General features: G+C 48.6%; 1 protein-coding gene across 1 annotated transcript in view; it reads right to left on the bottom strand.

The window, feature by feature from the left end:
• The window catches only part of LOC135059863 (V-type proton ATPase subunit S1-like protein), a 237,895-nt gene that overhangs the window by 148,759 nt on the left and 68,475 nt on the right, over positions 1-20,661 (bottom strand). The window lies entirely within an intron of this gene.

The following is a 20,661-nucleotide window of genomic DNA, read 5'->3' as shown; positions in this document are numbered from 1 at the left end:
GCCGACAATTCTGATACACGCCTGGCCGACGCCAAGGCCCACAGCATGACCACTTTCCACGTAAGGTAATGTAGCTCCACGGATTTAAGTAGCTCAACTCAATGCGACTTCAGGAAATCCAACACTACGTTGAGATCCCATGGTGCCACTGGAGGCACAAACGGGGGCTGACTATGCAGCACTCCCTTAACAAAAGTCTGAACTTCAGGCAGTGAAGCCAGTTCTATTTTGGAAGAAAATCGATAGAGCCGAAATCTGGACCTTAATGGAACCCAATTTTAGGCCCATTGTCACCTCTGACTTGTAGGAAGTGCAGAAATCGACCTAGCTGAAATTCCTCCTTTTGGGGCCTTACTGGCCTCACAGCACGCAACATATTTCCGCCATATGCGGTGATAATGGTTTGCGTTCACTTCTTTCCTAGCTTTAAATAGCGTAGGGATAACTTCCTCCGGAATGCCCTTTTCCTTCAGGATCCGGCGTTCAACCGCCATGCCGTCAAACGCAGCCACGGTACGTCTTGGAACAGACAGGCCCCCTGCTGCAGCAGGTCCTGTCTGAGCGGCAGAGGCCATGGGTCCTCTGAGATCATTTCTTGGAGTTCTGGGTACCAAGCTCTTCTTGGCCAACCCAGAACAATGAGTATAGTTCTTACTCCTCTCCTTCTTATTATTCTCATTACCCTGGGTATGAGAGGCAGAGAAGGGAACACATACACCGACTGGTACACCCACGGTGTTACCAGAGCGTCCACAGCTATCGCCTGAGGGTCCCTTGACATGGCGCAATATCTTTGTAGCTTTTTGTTGAGGCGGGACGCCATCATGTCCACCTGTGGCCTTTCCCAACGGTGTACCATCATTTGGAAGACTTCTGGATGAAGTCCCCACTCTCCCGGGTGGAGGTCGTGTCTGCTGAGAAAGTCTGCTTCTCAGTTGTCCACTCCGGGACTGAACACTGCTGACAGTGCTAACACATGATTTTCCGCCCATCGGAGAATCCTTGTGGCTTCTGCCATCGCCATCCTGCTTCTTGTGCCGCCCTGTCGGTTTCCCTGAGCGACCGCCGTGATGTTGTCTGATTGGATCAGCACCGGCCGGTGTTGAAGCAGGGGTCTAGCCTGACTTAGGGCATTGTAAATGGCCCATAGTTCCAGAACATTTATGTGTATGGAAGTCTCCTGACTTTTCCATAGGCCTTGGAAGTTTCTTCCCTGTGTGACTGCCCCCCAGCCTTGAAGGCTGGCATCCGTGGTCACCAGGACCCAGTCCTGTATGCCGAATCTGCGGCCCCCTAGAAGATGAGCACTCTGCAGTCACCACCACAGCAACACCCTGGCCCTTGGAGACAGGGTTATCCGCAGATGCATCTGAAGATGCGACCCGGACCACTTGTCCAACAGATCCCACTGGAAGATCCTTGCATGGGACCTGGCGAATGGAATTTCTTCGTAAGAAGCTACCCTCTTTCCCATTGATGCACCGACACCTGTATTTGTATTAGGAGGTCTCCGTCTAGAGACGCCAACTCCTTGGATTTCTCCTCCGGGAGAAACCCTTTTTATCCTGTTCTGTGTCCAGAATCATACCCAGGAACAGTAGACGCGTCGTAGGAACCAGCTGCGACTTTGGAATATTCAGAATCCAGCCGTGCTGTTGTAGCACTTCCCGAGATAGTGCTACTCCGACGAACAACTGCTCCCTGGACCTCGCCTTTATAAGGAGATCGTCCAAGTACGGGATAAGTACTTCGGCCATTACCTTGGTAAATACCCTCGGTGCCGGGGACAGACCAACGGCAACGTCTGGAATTGGTAATGACAATCCTGTACCACAATTTTGAGGTACACCTGGTGAAGAGGGTAAATAGGGACATGCAGGTAAGCATTCTTGATGTCCAGTGATACCCTGGAATTCTCCAGGCTTGCAATAATCGCCCTGAGCGATTCCATTTTGAACTTGAACCTTCGTATATAAGTGTTCAAGGATTTCAATTTTAGAATGGGTCTCACCGAACCGTCTGGTTTCGGTACCACAACATTTTTGGAATAGTAACCCCGGCCTTGTTGAAGGAGGGGTACCTAGATTTCACCTGCTGGAAGTACAGCTTGTGAATTGCCGCCAGTACTACCTTTCTCCGAGGGCAGCAGGCAAGGCTGATGTGAGGTAACGGCGAGGGGGAGTCGCCTCGAACTCCAGCCTGTATCCCTGTGATACTACTTGCAGAACCTAGGGATCCACCTGTGGGCAAGCCCACTGGTCCCTGAAGTTCCCGAGACGCGCCCCCACCGCACCTGTCTCCACCTGTGGAGCCCCAGCGTCATGCGGTGGACTCAGAGGAAGCGAGGGAAGATTTTTGATCCTGGGAACTGGCTGCCTGGAGCAGCTTTTTCCTTCTTCCCTTGTCTCTGTGCAAAAACGGAAGCGCCTTTTACCCGCTTGCTTTTCTGAAGCCGAAAAGACTGTACCTGAAAATACGGTGCTTTCTTAGGCTTTTGTGAGGAAACCTGAGGTAAAAATTATTCTTCCCAGCTGTTGCTGTGGATACGAGGTCCCAGAGACCATCCCCAAACAATTCCTCACCCTTATAAGGCAGAATCTCCATGTGCCTTTTAAAGGCAGCATCACCTGTCCACTGCAGGGTTTCTAATACCCTCCTGGCAGAATGGACATTGCATTAATTCTGGATGCCAGCCGGTAAATATCCCTCTGTGCATCCTTCCTATATAAGACGACGTCTTTAAAATGCTCTATGTTAGCAAAATATTATCCCTGTCTAGGGTATTAATATCATCTGACAGGGTATCAGACCACGCTGCAGCAGCACTATTTTGCTGAGGCAATTGCAGGTCTCAGTATAGAACCTGAGTGTGTGTATATACAGACTTCAGGATAGCCTCCTGCTTTTTATCAGCAGGCTCCTTCAAGGTGGCCGTATCCTAAGACGGCAGTGCCACCTTTTTTGACAAACGTGTGAGCGCCTTATCCACCCTAGGGGATATCTCCCAACGTGACCTATCCTCTGGCGGGAAAGGGTACGCCATCAGTAACTGTTTAGAAATTACCAGTTTCTTATCGGGGGAACCCACGCTTCTTTACACACTTCATTCATTCATCTGATGGGGGAACAAAACACTGGCTGCTTTTTCTCCCCAAAAATAAAACCCCTTTTATGTGGTACTTGGGTTCATGTCAGAAATGCGTAACACATTTTTCATTGCCGAGATCATGTAACGGATGTTCCTAGTGGATTGTGTATATGTCTCAACCTCGTCGACACTGGAGTCAGACTCCGTGTCGACATCTGTGTCTGCCATCTGAGGTAACGGGCGTTTTTTTGAGCCCCTGATGGCCTTTGAGACGCCTGGGCAGGCGCGGGCTGAGAAGCCGGCTGTCCCACAGCTGCTACGTCATCCAGCCTTTTATGTAAGGAGTTGACATTGTCGGTTAATACCTTCCACCTATCCATCCACTCTGGTGTCGGTCCCACAGGGGGCGACATCCCATTTATCGCCCTCTGCTCCGCCTCCACGTAACCTTCCTCATCCAACATGTCGACACAGCCGTACCGACACACCGTACACACACAGGGAATGCTCTGACTGAGGACAGGACCCCACAAAGTCCTTTGGGGGGACAAAGAGAGAGTATGCCAGCACACACCAGAGCGCTATATAATGCAGGGATTAACACTATAACTGAGTGATTTTTTCCCCCAATAGCTGCTTGTATACATATATTGCGCATAAATTTAGTGCCCCCCCTCTCTTTTTAACCCTTTGAGCCTGAAAACTACAGGGGAGAGCCTGGGGAGCTGTCTTCCAGCTGCACTGTGAAGAAAAAATGGCGCCAGTGTGCTGAGGGAGATGGCCCACGCCCCTTTTTCGGCGGACTTTCTCCCGCTTTTTCTGGAATACTGGCAGGGGTAATTTTACATCTATATAGCCTCTAGGACTATATATGATGTAGATTTGCCAGCCAAGGTGTCATATATTGCCCTCAGGGCGCCCCCCCCCCCCAGCGCTCTGCACCCATCAGTGACCGGAGTGTGAGGTGTACATGAGGAGCAATGGCGCACAGCTGCAGTGCTGTGCGCTACCTTGGTGAAGACCAAAGTCTTCTGCCGCCGATTTTCCGGACCTCTGCTTGCTTCTGGCTCTGTAAGGGGGACGGCGGCGCGGCTCCGGGAACGAACACCAAGGTCGGGTCCTGCGGTCGATCCCTCTGGAGCTTATGGTGTCCAGTAGCCTAAGAAGCCCAAACTACCACCTGTTAGGTAGGTTCGCTTCTTCTCCCCTTAGTCCCTCGCTGCAGTGAGTCTGTTGCCAGCAGATCTCACTGTAAAATAAAAAACCTAAATATACTTTCTTTCTAGGAGCTCAGGAGAGCCCCTAGTGTGCATCCAGCTCAGCCGGGCACAAGAATCTAACTGAGGTCTGGAGGAGGGTCTTGGTGGGAGGAGCCAGTGCACACCAGGTAGTCCTAAAGCTTTCTTTAGTTGTGCCCAGTCTCCTGCGGAGCCGCTAATCCCCATGGTCCTTACGGAGTCCCCAGCATCCACTTAGGACGTTAGAGAAACAATAGTACTAATAGCAGCACTTACACCATGGTAGACATTAAAGCTTCAGCATGACCCGCAGCTCCACGTATCACCCTCTTCTGTGAGCTGCTCCGGGACCCACCGCTCCACATCTTCAGCAGCACCGCTGCCTGCTGTAAATACACCTCAGACAGCGCTGCAGCTGTCAACAACTATGCATATGGACAATAGGGGTAGTTACGGCCCTGCACACAGCACCATAATATATTACATTATGCACAGCCCACATCCCTCATATTGCACCAAGTATACACAGCACCATATCACATGACATTATACACAGCCTCCCCCATATTACACCCAGTACTACATTACATTACCTTTTACACAGCCCCCCTCCCCTCGTATTCCACTCAGTACCTATTACATTGAATTATGCACAGCATATACCCTCCCATTTTACACCCAATAGCACATTGAATTACACTTTACATAGACCCCCCCCATATTACACCCAGTTGCACTTTACACTACATTATACACAGCTCCCCTCCCCATATTACACCCAGTACCATATTATATTGCATTATGCACAGCATACACAGCTCCCCCATATTACACCCAATTGCACATTACATTTTACACAGCCCCCCCATAGTACACCCAGTAGCATATTACACAGCCCCCCCCCATATTACACAGCCTCCCCATATTACACTGCCTCCTCCATATTACACCCAGTAGCATATTACACAGCCCCCCTCCATATTACACTGCCTCCTCCATATTACACCCAGTAGCATATTACACAGCCCCCCTCCATATTACACTGCCTCCTCCATATTACACCCAGTAGCATATTACACAGCCCCCCTCCATATTACACTGCCTCCTCCATATTACACCCAGTAGCATATTACACAGCCCCCCTCCATATTACACTGCCTCCTCCATATTACACCCAGTAGCATATTACACAGCCCGCCCCCCCCCCCATAGTACACTGCCTCCTCCATATTACACCTAGTGCACATTACACTGCATATTACACAGCCCCCCTCCCCATATTACACCCAGCAGCACACTACATATTACACCTCCCCTTCCCCCATATAACCCCCCAGTATATATAGCAGGGACGTGCAGTCAGGGGAGGCAGAGCCTCCCCTGTCATATTCTGATCTGATAATTAAAATAATACAAAAGAGATGTATATAACACAGATTCTGTGTTATAACTTCTTTGTATTATTCTACTGTTTTTTTGTAATAAAAAACGTATCCAAACCTGGATGGGAGGCAGCAAGAGCACTGCCTCCCACTGACAATTAAAAACTGTACGAAGCGGGGGGCGGAGCCACAGTTGCAGGCAGGAAAAGCCCATTGGAAAAAGCGATGTAATGAGGCACCTCTAACTCTGCCTCAATGACAGGCAGATACAGAGACGGATCCAGAGGGGGCGTGACACTGCTGTCTGACCCTACCTAACTGGTTGCCATAACTGTCAGTCTGTCCGTCAGCCCTCCAGCTCCACCTCCAGCATTCTACCTGCAGGGCTAGGCTTGAAACGGATTGGTTCTCTGCACACATGTGACGTGTGCAGTGCTGAGGAGCCCACCCAGCAGCTAACGTGCTGGGCTCAGTGATGGCCCAGCTGTCAGTCCGGGACCTGGAGGAGTCAGCGCCGCCGAGGGAAGATGCACCACCACAGTGACTGAGACAACTTGCAAAGTCCCAGCCAGGTCAGCCACTGTGGTCACGAGGACGCCGGGTCCAGGCGCCCAGCAAGGAGGATGTTAAATGAAGCGGAAGATGGCTCCATTGCCCTGGCCCCTACTTTCGTCAGTCTGGGATAGGATCAGTGGGTGAGTAGTGGTGCTGCTGGGTGTGGGGAGAAGGGGCAGGGCCAGAAATTGAAGGTTAGAAGGCTGCTGCTGAGGAGGGAAGTCTGGAGTGGGTGAGGTCGGCTGCTGGCTGCTGCTGAGGCCTGGGGGGGGAGTGAACGAGGAGCAGAGTAGCGGTGCTGGGTGTACAGTAGCGCACGCAGGGGGAAGGGGGTTTCTGAGTACTCAGAAACCCCCCCTGATCTGGCAAATTCTTGTTTTTAGAGACGGAGACAGCTTGGTCTCTGTCTTAATACAAACCGCGACCGCGTCCGCGATCGCGACCACAGCTTCTGCTGCTGCAGGGAGCTCTAGTCGTCAGAGCTCTCTGCACAGAATATACGCGGGAGCTTTTGTGTATGATCACATTATATCTACAGTGACCAGGTGGCCACCAGTCTCCTCCTCTCAGCCTGGGGTATGTGTGTGTGTTTATTTGTACAGTATGGTATGTGTGTGTGTTATGTATGTGTGTGTCACACTGTATATAGATTTTTTTTACACACACCCACACACACTCTTTATTGCACTCTTTATTTTAAAGGCGTCATGTGTGTGCTACAGTGTATATATATATATATATATATATATATATATATAATGCCAATGAGCCCGGTACTCATCTGCAATATAAGTTGGTAACTTTCCCGTTGCCCTCCGTAAAAGAGACCTCTGCAGCTCCCTCATATATACACGTGTACGGCGGCACTCAGATGAAATAAAGACAGGACAGCAGCCTCTGTAGCCAACGTTTCAAAGCCTCCGCTTTTTTGTCTCCGTCTCTAAAATTACGTCACACGGTATGAGTGTAAAATCACATTACGCCACACGGTATGAGCATAAATTCACATTACGCCACACGGTATGAGCTGAAATTCACATTACGCCACAAGGTATGAGCTGAAATTCACATTACGCAACACTGTATGAGCTGAAATTCACATTACGCCACACGGTATGAGCTGAAATTCACATTACGCCACACGGTATGAGCTGAAATTCACATTACACCACACAGTATGAGCTGAAATTCACATTACGCCCCACAGCATGAGCCGAAATTTATATTACACCACACATTATGAGCTGAAATTCACATTATGCCACACAGCATGAGCCGAAATTTATATTACGCCACACGGTATGAGCGTAAATTCACATTATGCCACACAGTATGAGCCAAATTCACATTACACCACACAGCATGAGCGTAAATTCACATTACGCCACACGGTATGAGTGTAAATTCACATTATGCCACACAGTATGAACCAAATTCACATTACGCCACACAGCATGAGCGAAAATTCACATTACGCCACACGGTATGAGTGTAAATTCACATTATGCCATACAGTATGAGCCAAATTCACATTACGCCACACAGCATGAGCGGAAATTCACATTACGCCACACGGTATTAGTGTAAATTCACATTACGCCACACAGTATGCGCCAAATTCACATTACGCCACACAGTATGCGCCAAATTCACATTACGCCACACGATATGAACCACATTCACATTACGCCACATGGTATTAGCAAAATTCCTATTACGCCACATGGTATGCCCCAGTGCCAGATACCCTCAAAACCCCTCTCAGGAAACTACTAAGAGCTTGGCTCAGCTAATATTTTTTTTTGGGGGGGGGGGGGGGGCAACTTCATGTACAGTATATATAAAAAAACAGGAACAGGCTCAGCTGCAGCACAGCAGTAGTTTACTTACTTTAGTCACTGACTGAGCTGAGCGTGGCAGTCTCTGAACCGTCTGTGTTGAGCTGAATTTGCCTCCGGGTCCTCGTCCTCGACTCCACCAGAGAGGAACGCAGGGCGTTCAAGGGTTAAGGGGGCGTAGCCCCTTACGACAGTGTGAAGAGCGCCCGTAGGGCACGATGAATCACCTAGTATATAGTATTATATAGTATTAATGGCACTATACTGGAAACTACAGAGGAGGAAAGGGATCTGGGAGTCACTATTTCAGGTGACTTAAAAGCAGGTAAGCAATGTAACAAAGCAATGAGGAAGGCTAGTCAGATGCTTGGTTGCATAGGGAGAGGAATCAGCAGCAGAAAGAAGTAATAATGCCACTGTATAGTTCATTGGTACGGCCTCATCTAGAATACTGTGTTCAATTCTGGAGGCCATATCTTCAGAAGGATATTAATACATTAGAGACTGTACAAAGAAGGGCAACTAAAATGATGCATGGCCTACATCACAAAACATACCCAGAAAGACTAAAAAATCTCAATATGCATAGTGTGGAGCAGAGAAGGGAAAGGGGGGACATGATAGAAACTTTCAAATATATCAAGGGTTTAACAAAGTCCAGGAGGGTAACATTCTCCAAATGAAGAGAAGTATTAGAACACAAGGACATGCACTGAGACTGGAAGGAGGTAGGTTCAGGGGAAATTTGAGGAAAGATTACTTCACAGAACGGGTAGTGGACAAGTGGAATAGCCTTCCATCAGAGGTGGGAGAGGCTAAGACAGTAGAGCAATTTAAACAAGGTTTGAGGTAAAAATATGGTAAAAAAGGGGCAGACTAGATAGGCCAAGTGGTTCTTATCTGCCGTCACATTCTATGTTTCTAAAATGGTGCACTCCGGTCTGGTAGAATGATATTCAACCAGAATATTACAATCATTGTGCTTTTAGTTACTATGTTTGATGCACAGCATTAATTACTGCACTGGGATCATATTGCCAAAGGCTTAGGTAGCTTGATTATGACACTCAAATATGCAGCAGGGTGGCAGTATGGAGTAGATGATAGTAAAAATAAGATTTTAAACCTACCGGTAAATCTTTTTCTCCTAGTCCGTGGAGGATGCTGGGGACTCCGTAAGAACCATGGGGTATAGACGGGCTCCACAGGAGACATGGGCACTCTAAAGACTTTAGATGGGTGTGCACTGGCTCCTCCCTCTATGCCCCTCCTCCAGACCTCAGTTAGAGAACTGTGCCCAGAGGAGACGGACAGTACGAGGAAAGGATTTTTGTTAATCTAAGGGCAAGATACATACCAGCCCACACCATCCACACCGTACAACTTGGAACATACGAAACAGTTAACAGTATGAAACAAAACAGCATCAGCCAGAGACTGATCAAAACTGTAACATAACCCTTATGTAAGCAATAACTATATACAAGTCTTGCAGAATGTAGTCCGCACTGGGACGGGCGCCCAGCATCCTCTACGGACTAGGAGAAAAAGATTTACCGGTAGGTTTAAAATCTTATTTTCTCTTACATCCTAGAGGATGCTGGGGACTCCGTCAGGACCATGGGGATTATACCAAAGCTCCAGACCGGGCGGGAGAGTGCGGATGACTCTGCAGCACTGATTGAGCAAACATGAGTTCCTCCTCAGCCAAGGTATCAAACTTGTAGAATTTAGCAAAAGTGTTTGAACCCGACCAAGTCGCCGCTCGGCAAAGTTGTAATGCCGAGGCGCCTCGGGCAGCCGCCCAAGAAGAGCCCACCTTCCTAGTGGAATGGGCCTTTACCGAATTTGGTAACGGCAATCCAGCCGTAGAATGAGCCTACTGAATCGTGTTACAGATCCAGTGAGCAATAGTCTGTTTAGAAGCAGGAGCACCAACCTTGTTGGCTGCATACAGGACAAACAGTGCCTATGTTTTCCTAACCCGAGCCGTCCTGGCTACATAAATCTTTAAGGCCCTGACTACATCAAGGGACTTGGAATCCTCCCGTAGCAACAGGCACCACAATAGGTTGGTTCATATGAAAAGATGAAACCACCTTAGGCAAAAATTGAGGGCGAGTCCTCAATTCTGCTCTATCCACATGGAAAATCAGATAGGGGCTCTTGTGAGACAAAGCCGCCAATTCGGACACCCGCCTTGCAGATGCCAAGGCCAACAACATGACCACCTTCCAAGTGAGAAATTTTAAGTCAACTGTTTGAAGAGGCTCAAACCAGTGAAATTTTAGGAACTGTAACACCACGTTAAGGTCCCATGGTGCCACTGGGGGCACAAAAGGAGGCTGGATATGCAGCACTACCTTTACAAAAAGTCTGGACTTCTGGGAGAGAAGCCAATTCCTTCTGAAAGAAAATTGATAGGGCCGAAATCTGTACCTTAATGGAGCCTAACTTTAGGCCCATATCCACTCCTGTCTGTAGAAAGTGGAGAAAACGGCCCAGATGGAAATCTTCCGTAGGATCATTCTTGGCTTCACCCCAAGATACATACTTCCTCCAGATACGGTGATAATGTTTCGCCGTCACCTCCTTCCTAGCCTTTATCAAAATAGGGATGACTTCCTCCGGAATACCTTTCCCCGCTAGGATTTTGTGTTCAACCGCCATGCTGTCAAACGTAACCGCGGTAAGTCTTGGAACACGCAGGGCCCCTGCTGCAACAGGTCTTCCCTGAGAGGAAGAGGCCACGGATCTTCTGTGAGCATTTCCTGAATATATGAATACCAGGCCCTTCGAGGCCAACCTGGAACAATGAGTATTGTCTGCATTATTTTTCGTCTTATGATTCTCAGTATTTTTGAGATGAGCGGAAGAGGAGGAAACACATAGACCGACTGAAACACCCATGGTGTCACCAGGTCGTCCACCGCTATTGCCTGAGGGTCCCTTGACCTGGCACAATACCTCCGAAGCTTCTTGTTGAGGCGTGACGCCATCATGTCTATTTTCGGAAGTCCACAATGACTTGTTATCTCTGCAAAAACTTCCTGATGAAGTCCCTACTCTCCTGGATGGAGATCGTGTCTGCTGAGGAAGTCTGCTTCCCAGTTGTCCACTCCCGGAATGAAGACTGCTGACAAAGCGCTTATGTGATTTTCCGCCCAGCGAAGAATCCTGGCGTCTTCCGCCATTGCCACTTTGTTCCTTGTCCCGCCTTGGCGGTTTACATGAGCCACGGCTGTGACGTTGTCTGATTGAATCAGAACCGGTAGGTCACGAAGAAGATTCTCCGCTTGTCGTAGGTCGTTGTATATGGCCCTCAATTCCAGTACGTTGATATGTAGACAAGCCTCCTGGCTTGACCATAGTCCCTGAAAATGTTGTCCTTGTGTGACTGCTCCCCATCCTCGGAGGCTCGCGTCCGTGGTCACCAGAACCCAGTCTTGAATGCCGAACCTGCGACCCTCGAGAAGGTGAGCACTCTGCAGCCACCACAGGAGAGACACCCTGGCCCTGGGGGACAGGCTTATTTTCTGATGTATTTGTAGATGGGACCCCGACCACTTGTCCAGAAGGTCCCACTGAAACGTCCTCGCATGGAACCTGCCGATGGGGATGGCCTCGTAGGTCGCCACCATTTTTCCCAGTACTCGAGTGCATTGATGGACTGACACTCTTTTTGGTTTTAGCAGGTCTCTGACCATGTTCTGGAGTTCCTGGGCTTTTTCCATTGGGAGAAAAACCCTCTTCTGTTCCGTGTCCAGAAACATACCGTGTCCAGAATCATGCCTAAGAAAGGTAGCCGAGGGGGTGTGGCTTAACGGCTGACTGGACAGGTAGCAGCCCGAGAGAGCCCGGGCAAAGTCACTAAAAAGCCTGCTTTTAGAGGATTCCAGGGGGTGGATTTGGTGTAGGGGAGGTCCGCAGAGCCGGGGGACACGCTACCCGTGTCCCTGCAGGTTGCGGCCTAACTTCCGGACGGAGACCGCGGCCTCCAGTTGCTCCCTGTGCCCGCTGAAGATCCGTGGCTGGCGCGGAGACCCACAGACCTGCTCAACACCCACCTGGAGGCGGGAATCATCCGGGGCCGTACATCGGAGGCCGGCTGCGGGGGATACCAGCCTCACGATCCTTCGGCGGCCGGTCACTGAGCCCCTACATCGGCCGGAGCGGACACCGCTGAGACACGCCCAGCGTCAAGGTACGATGCGGTGCTGGGAGACGGGTCTCACTGCCTGCCTGCACAGACGTGCGGGTTGGCTCTTTCTCCCCACCCGGAGCTGCCCAGCCTGGATCACTGCTCACTGGAGACGGGGATAATACAATAGTGCCCACACTTGTTGGGCACAGAGATAATATAACAGTGTCCACACTCCACACAGTGTTGTCTGATTGACCTAGCAGAGGGTGGCCTGGAGGTCCCAGGGTCTGAATAATGCGCACCACTGTCTGTGAGAACCCATCCTTTCTCCTGCACACCCACTGCCTGCCGTTAGCAAGCGATTCCCCATCATCTGTGGGTTATTGGGCTTTCATCTGCAGGAAAACCGCGGAGGGATGCCAGTCCTCTGCCAAGAGGCATAATAGTTATAGAATTATTTTGCTACAGTGATCTGTTATTAACTTTCCCTGTGTGGATTCTGCTTGTTTATTTTTGATACAGTGCCCCCTCCGGTGGTCACTGTTACCCACTGCTGCGGTATACTCTCTTCGTTATAGCTACCTACTCAGCCTGGCCCCGGTGCTCCTTGTGGGCGCAATGGTCTCTGGATGAATAATATATCATGGCCGGCCTGACCGCCTCATAACTCACCTGTGTCAATTACCTCTCCCTACCTCGCCACTCCCTTCCCCTCTCTATCGCAACTTTACTGGAAAAGGTAGACCTCTCCCCTACCGACCCTCATTATGTCACAAAGGAACAAGAAGGCCCCTCAGGCTCCCACAAACTTCTTCGGCAGCAAGGCTAAGGGTTCCCAGAACTTGGCGCACTCCCCGGAGTCTCCTTCGTCCCCACGTTCTTTAGAATTAGGTATTGACCCTCAGATACAGGCAGTAATGTCTGGCCTCCGAGAGGGCGTGCAAACAGCCTTCAAACAGGAATTGTCCAATGCTGTTTCGGAATTCAAAAGGGAGATTGCCTCGCTTGGACACCGTACAGATACTTTGGAGACGAAGACCGATGATTTATGTCGCTCACAACTGTGTCTAGACCACGAGCTCTCGAGGCTTCACACTGAAGTTGAGACGCTGAAGGAGCGCCAGGAAGATCAAGAGAACCGGTCCCGTCTCAATAACTTGCGAATACGTAACATGGCGGAGTCAGTCCACAGCTCTACGTTGCCCTCCTTCTTGAAAGATCTTTTCCAGCACTTGGCCCCAGACTTATCTGATGAAGACTGCCTTTTTGACAGAGCGCATAGAGCCTTGTGGGCCAAACCTTCCACATCACAACCTCCTCGGGACATTATAGCCCGTCTTCATTATTTCCGCTCGAAGGAAAAAATAATTGCTTCTTTCCGGGATTCCTCCGACATAACCTTCCGGGGTATGCAATTGCAAATTTACCAGGACTTGGCGCCCTCGACCATTCAGAAACGGCGGGATCTTCAACCGATTACTAGGCTTCTACGCCAACACCAAATCCGATACCGCTGGGGATTCCCCTTCCAGTTGCAGCTTACTTTTAATGGCATCAACTACGTTATTAAGACCCTGGCACAAGGGCAAGAATTGCTTCACAAGCTTGATCTTCTCCCGGAATCTATGTCCTCTTCTGTCGACCCAGCTGCTTTGCCAAAACCTCAACGATCCCGTCCGCCACAGTCGGACTGGTCGAGAGTGTCTCGCCATAGGGATGGTGATGATGCCCCCCCCCTGATCTCCCGCCCTCCTTCCTTATTTTGATTTCACTGTGCCTTTGCATTTGTTTGCTGGAGATCCCCCCTGGACTGACTATCCTTTGCTCTCCAGACCTCCTTCGTTCCTTCCTAGAGGTTGATTTGATATTTTGTGCATAATGTTCTATATACCTTGACAATAGTGTGTTTTGTTTTTTTGTTTTTGTTTGTGTTTGTGTTTTTGTTTTACTACTAGTGGACCTCCGCGGAGTTGGTTGATTCGGTCCCAGTTCCGTGGACCCCCTTGGTTTAACTCTGGTACTCTGTATGATAGTTCTTCAGAGGCTCCACCTGTTACATATGTCATTATACACTGTGCCTATATGTCCTTTGTTACACAATGTTGTTTAGCAGTTTGGTCCTACGCTCCTTATTCTGATATATGGACCATATGTTATTAAGTTATTCCTTTTTGATGTCCCCCTCCCATCACCCTCCTTCCTGCCCCCCCCCCCCCCTTCCCCCCTCCCTCCCCCTTCCCTTCTTTCTTGACACAGGTTCTATCTCCATGTTGTATACATATCTGGTCTCGGCCAATTTGTTCTCGGTCAGGCCGCACAGTCTGATATGTTGGTTCGTACCACTACCCCCAGCTCCCTTCTTTGATGACTTTATTGATTATGTTTTTCCTTTGTTTGGCAGTCCTGATATGGGCCCCATTTCTACAGGGTTTCTGCCCGAGTGGGCTTTTTCTCCTCTCCTTGCTTTTCTCTGCTTTCCTTCTGTGGCCTTCTTTTCCCCCCATTCTCTCTACTCTCTTGGTCCCTGGGGTGGGTTCCGGGTAGCCCTTTCACTTGCTCTTCTTTTTTTATGGCCAGTTTGGCTATGGAGGGCCTCTGTTTTTGCATCCCCTTTTTCATGATTTTAAATGAGATACTGCTCCTTAGGCCACCATTCCCCTAAAGATATTATCCGTTAATGTAAACGGCCTCAACTCCCCCAAAAAACGGACGGTGCTCCTGGGCGCTTGTAGACGTGAGAAAGCGGATGTAGTTTTTCTCCAAGAAACTCACCTTACGGGCTCCCACACCCAACTCCGTGGTAGGCAATTTGCGCAGACTTTTTTTGCTTCAGCGGATTGTTAAAAACGTGGGGTTGCAATCTTAATTAATCGCCATATTCCATTTATACATACCAAAACTATAGCGGATTCCGATGGTCGGTATTTGATGGTTATTGGTACCCTCCGCTCTGAAGTCTTAACACTTATCTCTGTCTATGCTCCTAACCAGGATCAACCCCAATTTTTTCACTCCCTCTTTCGTCACATTGGCAGGGTTGCACAGGGTCACATTGTATTGGGCGGGGATTTTAACACTATTCTTGACCCCCTATTAGATAGGACTGGTCCCCCCCTAGCCTCTAGAGCTTCACGCACGCTTGCAGCCTCCCTTAAATTTCATGACCTACGGGACTCGTGGCGCCTCTGTCACTCAGTTGCCAGAGATTATACTCACTACTCAGCCCCACATCAACACTACACCCGGATTGATATGTTACACATCTCGTCCTCCATTGCTTCTAGAATCGCTGACGCAGGAACATCCCTCTTCACTTGGACTGACCATTCCGGTTTCTATGTTCTTATCGATCTATATCATTCTGCACACGCTGCTCGCAAATGGCGATTTGACGAGTCCCTGTTGCTTAACCCGTTAGTTTCCGCGGAGATACAACTGGCGATAGAACAATATTTTACGGAGAATAACACACCTGATGTCTCTTCTGGTATAATTTGGGAGGCTCATAAGGCCACCTTGAGGGGTCTTCTTATGGCACGGACCTCCTTACTTCGCAAATAAGCTACACAGGAGATACACTTATTAGAATCTCAAATAGCTTCCTTGGCCACCCAGCATAAGCTAACTCCCTGCCCTGCTTTACTTACACAAATGACTAATTTACAAGGCCAACTGAATGCGCTTTTGTCTCGTCGTGCGGCCCTCATTCTTCAAAAGTTAAATCAGAAATTTTATGACAAAGCAGACAAATTAGATTCCCTACTGACGAACAAATTGCGACATAAACAAGCGAATAGCGCAATTGACAAACTGTATTCCCGAACTTTGAATGATTTTACTTATGACCCTAAACATATGGTCGAAGAGTTTAGGGACTATTATAGCTCTCTTTATAACTTGACGACTTCGGTGCACTCCCCCTCCCTCGACCCAGAGAAGTTACATTCCTACCTGTCCTCGACCCCACTGCCAAACATTTCCACAGCTCAATTAGACACTCTGAATCAGGATATCTCAGTAGAGGAGACGTTAACAGCCGTGAAATCCATGCGGTCCTCCGCTGCACCCGGCCCTGATGGTTTCACGGTGCAATATTATAAACACTTTGCTAAAATATTAGCCCCTCACCTTACTGTCCTCTTTAACCAGATCTTAGGGGGCGCACCCTTTGCTCCAGCAACTACCCAAGCCGATATTGTGGTTATCCCTAAACCTGACAGAGACCCCACCCAGTGCGGCAATTATAGGCCTATCTCATTGCTAAATGTCGATTTGAAAATTAATGCAAAAATTTTGGCTCTGAGACTGGCCCCCCTCCTTACTGAACTGGTACATCCCGATCAGGTTGGATTTATCCCTGGCCGACAGGCCTCTGATAACACCAGGAGGGCCATTGATGTTATCCACTCTATCCATCAGCGAAAATCCCCTTCCCTGTTATTAGCCTTGGACGCGGAGAAGGCGTTTGATCGCATTTCGTGGCCTTTCGCCTTCTCTGTTCTCCAACGCATGGGCTTTTCCGGTAAGTTTTATGATGGTGTCTCTGCTTTATATCGCAGCCCCTCGGCGCGGGTCTCGGTCAATGGGATCACCTCCCAAAGTTTTGAGATATCTAATGGTACCAGGCAAGGATGTCCACTCTCGCCCTTGATTTTTGCCCTCGTTATGGAACCTTTAGAGGCTAGGGTTCGTCTCAACCCGAATATTAAAGGAATTCAAATTGGCCACACAGAACACAAAATTGCACTTTACGCTGACGATGTATTCATTTCTCTTACTAACCCAGCATCGTCACTTCCTCCTCTCCTATCTGAGATAGACCTTTACTCGCAATACTCAGGTTATAAGATTAATACTACTAAGACAGAAGTACTCGATTTTTACATTACACTTGCGTCTAGGACACAACTTGAATCGACATTCCCATTCTCCTGGCATACCCGCAAACTCAAATATCTAGGTATTTACTTAACCCACAGACACCATCAACTCTTTCAAACAAATTTCCCACGACTTTTGGACCAAATTCGCTCGGATCTTCAAACTTGGTCTTCTTATTTCATTTCATGGATCGGACGTACCAACTCCGTAAAGATGAACGTTCTCCCTAGGATTTTATATCTTTTCCAAACGCTCCCGATCTATATTCCCCCCTACGTGTTTAAATTCCTACAGCATCAAACCTCCCGTTTCATTTGGGCCAATAAACACCCCAGAATTAAATTCTCATTGTTACAATGACCTTCCTGGTGTGGAGGTTTAGGCATACCCAATTTTAAGTATTATTACTATGCAGCTCAGTTGGATTCCTGTGTTCAGTGGTGTGGCTCGGGGACGGACAGGGTTTGGATAACTATCGAAGCCGGTGAGTTGGGACTCTCTACGCTTTCTTCCCACTTATGGCTTCCGAGATCCGTCCGCCCTCGTGCCACCTCATCTCACCCTGTGGTAGCACGCTCTTTGTATACTTGGGACCTTGTCCCATCACATCAGCTGGCCCCTAATCCATCCCCCCTCATACCGCTGTTCGATAACCCTGCCTTTCCTCCGGGAATGGTTAGATCTGCTTTCTCACTCTGGAAACGGGGGAGCGTACATTTTCTCAATGATATCACCTCTAGTTCATCTTTTCCTTTGTTTACTCAGATTCAGACACAATACACTCTCCCTCATAGTGAATTCTTCCGATACCTCCAACTCAGGCACTTCCACTCAGGGGTTCATACTACTCTCTCTTCTAGGCCTCTCACCACTTGAAAATATATGTATGAGACGCTCTCCTATGAAAGGTCTTATTTCTGACCTCTATGCTCTGCTATTGCAAGGCTCTGCCCCTCCCAAGGATCACAGAGAATTGGCCTGGGAGAGAGACCTAGGTGCAACTCTAGATGAGGAGGAATGGGGAGAAATATGGAGTAATGCGAACTCCAGCTCTATCTGTGTAAGGATAAAGGAAAATGTGTATAAACTGTTGTAACGTTGGTATTATGTACCCTCTCGCTTAAAGGCGATGTACCCTGATGTTACAGACCGTTGCTGGAGGGGTTGTGCTGCTGAGGGGACGTACATGCATATTTGGTGGACTTGCCCGAAATTAATACCTTTATGGAAGGACTTTGTTCAACTTCTCTCGCTTTTATTCACTATTCTAATCCCCCTGGATCCTAAATACTTCTTATTACCTTTAGATCTCCCGACTTTAACTAAACACCAGAACAAGCTATTCCATCATGTAGCTACTGCTACGACATGCCAGATTGCAAAGGCCTGGAGGCTGCCATCCCCACCATCTTTGCAATCCGTCATCGCATTTGTTATGTCTATAAGATGGAATATATGACCAGTCTCATTAGGCAATCTTCCAGGGCATTCGATAAAGTATGGACACCCTGGCTCGCCTCTCAAAATGCCCCCTCCCCATTCTGTAGCTAATTAAGTTATGTACCCTCCTTTTTGTATCGGCTGCCCGAGTCCCACCACTTGGACCCCTCCTTCTCTTCTTTTTGTTCCCCTTTCTGCCCGCACTCTTGTTCCTTTTTCTTTCTGTATCTTTTTTCCTGCTCTCCCATTCCCCTGGGCTGGTTGGCCACACCATTGGTCTAGAGGACTCTCTCTTTTCTCTCACCCTACTTCTGTCACCTTGCTTAAAAAACAAAAATAGATTTAATCATTTGATTGCTGTAATGTTTCTTTGTTGTATATAGTCATATACTATAATCTTTTGTTTCTGTTCCTGTGAAACATACCGATTTTGTGTATTGCTGTAAATCACCCAATAAAACCTTTAAAAAAAAAAAAAAAAAAAAAAAGGTAGCTGAGTCGTTGGAATCAACTGTGACTTTGGTAGATTTAGAATCCAGCCATGCTGCTGCAGCACTCTCAGGGAGAGCAACACGCTTTTCAGCAATTGATCTCTTGATCTCGCTTTTATCAGGAGATCGTCCAAGTACACCATCATTTTCGCCATTACCTTGGTGAAAATCCTCAGGGCCGTGGAAAGCCCAAACGTCAACGTCTGAAACTGGTAATGACAGTCCTGTACAGCGAATCTCAGGTACACCTGATGAGGCGGATATATGGGGACATGAAGGTATGCATCCTATATGTCTAGTGACACCATAAAATCCCCCCCTTCCAGGCTGGAGATAACTGCCCGGAGCAATTCCATCTTGAATTTGAACTTTTTCAAGTACAGGTTTAGGGATTTTAGATTCAGAATGGGTCTGACCGAGCCATCCGGTTTCGGGACCACAAAGAGGGTTGAATAGTACCCCTTCCCCTGTTGGACTAGGGGAACCTTGATAATCACTTGCTGTTGACACAGTTTTTGAATTGCAGCTAAAACTATTTCCCTCTCTGGGGGAGAAGCTGGTAAAGCCGACTTGAAAAATCGGCGAGGAGGCACCTCTTCGAATTCCAGTTTGTAGCCTTGGGATACAATTTCCATCGCCCAAGGATCCACGTCTTACAGAACCCAGACCTGGCTGAAGAGTCGAAGACGTACCCCCACCGGCGCGGACTCCCTCAGTGGAGCCCCAGCGTCATGCGGTGGATTTTGTAGAAGCCGGGAAGGACTTCTGCTCCTGGGAACTAGCCGTAGCAGGCATTCTTTTCCCTCTACCCTTACCTCTGGCGAGGAAGGAAAAGCCCTGACCTCTTCTGGACTTATGCGACCGAAAGGACTGCATCTGATATTGTGGTGTTTTCTTTTGCTGTGGGGGAACATAAGGTAAAAAAGAAGATTTACCCGCGGTAGCTGTGGAAACCAGGTCCGCGAGACCCTCCCCAAATAAAACCTCACCTTTGTAAGGCAAAATTTCCATATGTCTCTTTGAGTCGGCCTCACCAGTCCATTGGTGGGACCACAGGGCTCGCCTAGCAGAAATTGCCATGGCGTTGGCTCTTGAACCTAACAGCCCAACGTCTCTCGCAGCGTCTCTCATATAATAAGGCTGCGTCTTTAATGTGACCCAAGGTCAATAAAATGCTTTCCCTATCTAGGGTATCAATGTCAGATGACAAGTTATCTGCCCATGCTGCTACTGCGCTACATACCCAAGCCGACGCTACTGCCGGTCTGAGCAAGGCACCCATATGTGCATAAATTGATTTTAAGGTAGTTTCCTGTCTGCGATCAGCAGGATCCTTGAGGGCTGCCGTGTCTGGAGACGGTAGCGCCACCTTTTTGGACAGGCGCGTCAAAGCCTTGTCCACCCTGGGCGAGTATTCCCACCATAACCTATCCTGTGCAGGGAAAGGATACGCCATAAGAATTCTCTTGGGAATCTGCAGTTTCTTGTCTGGAGTTTCCCAAGCCTTTTCAAATAAAGCGTTCAGCTCATGAGATGGGGGAAAGGTTACCTCAGGTTTCTTTTCCTTAAACATGCATACCCTCGTGTCAGGGACAGAGGGGTTA

The sequence above is a fragment of the Pseudophryne corroboree genome, chromosome 1 (assembly GCF_028390025.1).
Source record: "Pseudophryne corroboree isolate aPseCor3 chromosome 1, aPseCor3.hap2, whole genome shotgun sequence".
Lineage (NCBI taxonomy): Eukaryota > Metazoa > Chordata > Amphibia > Anura > Myobatrachidae > Pseudophryne > Pseudophryne corroboree.
This window is presented reverse-complemented; position numbering and strand designations above follow the sequence as displayed.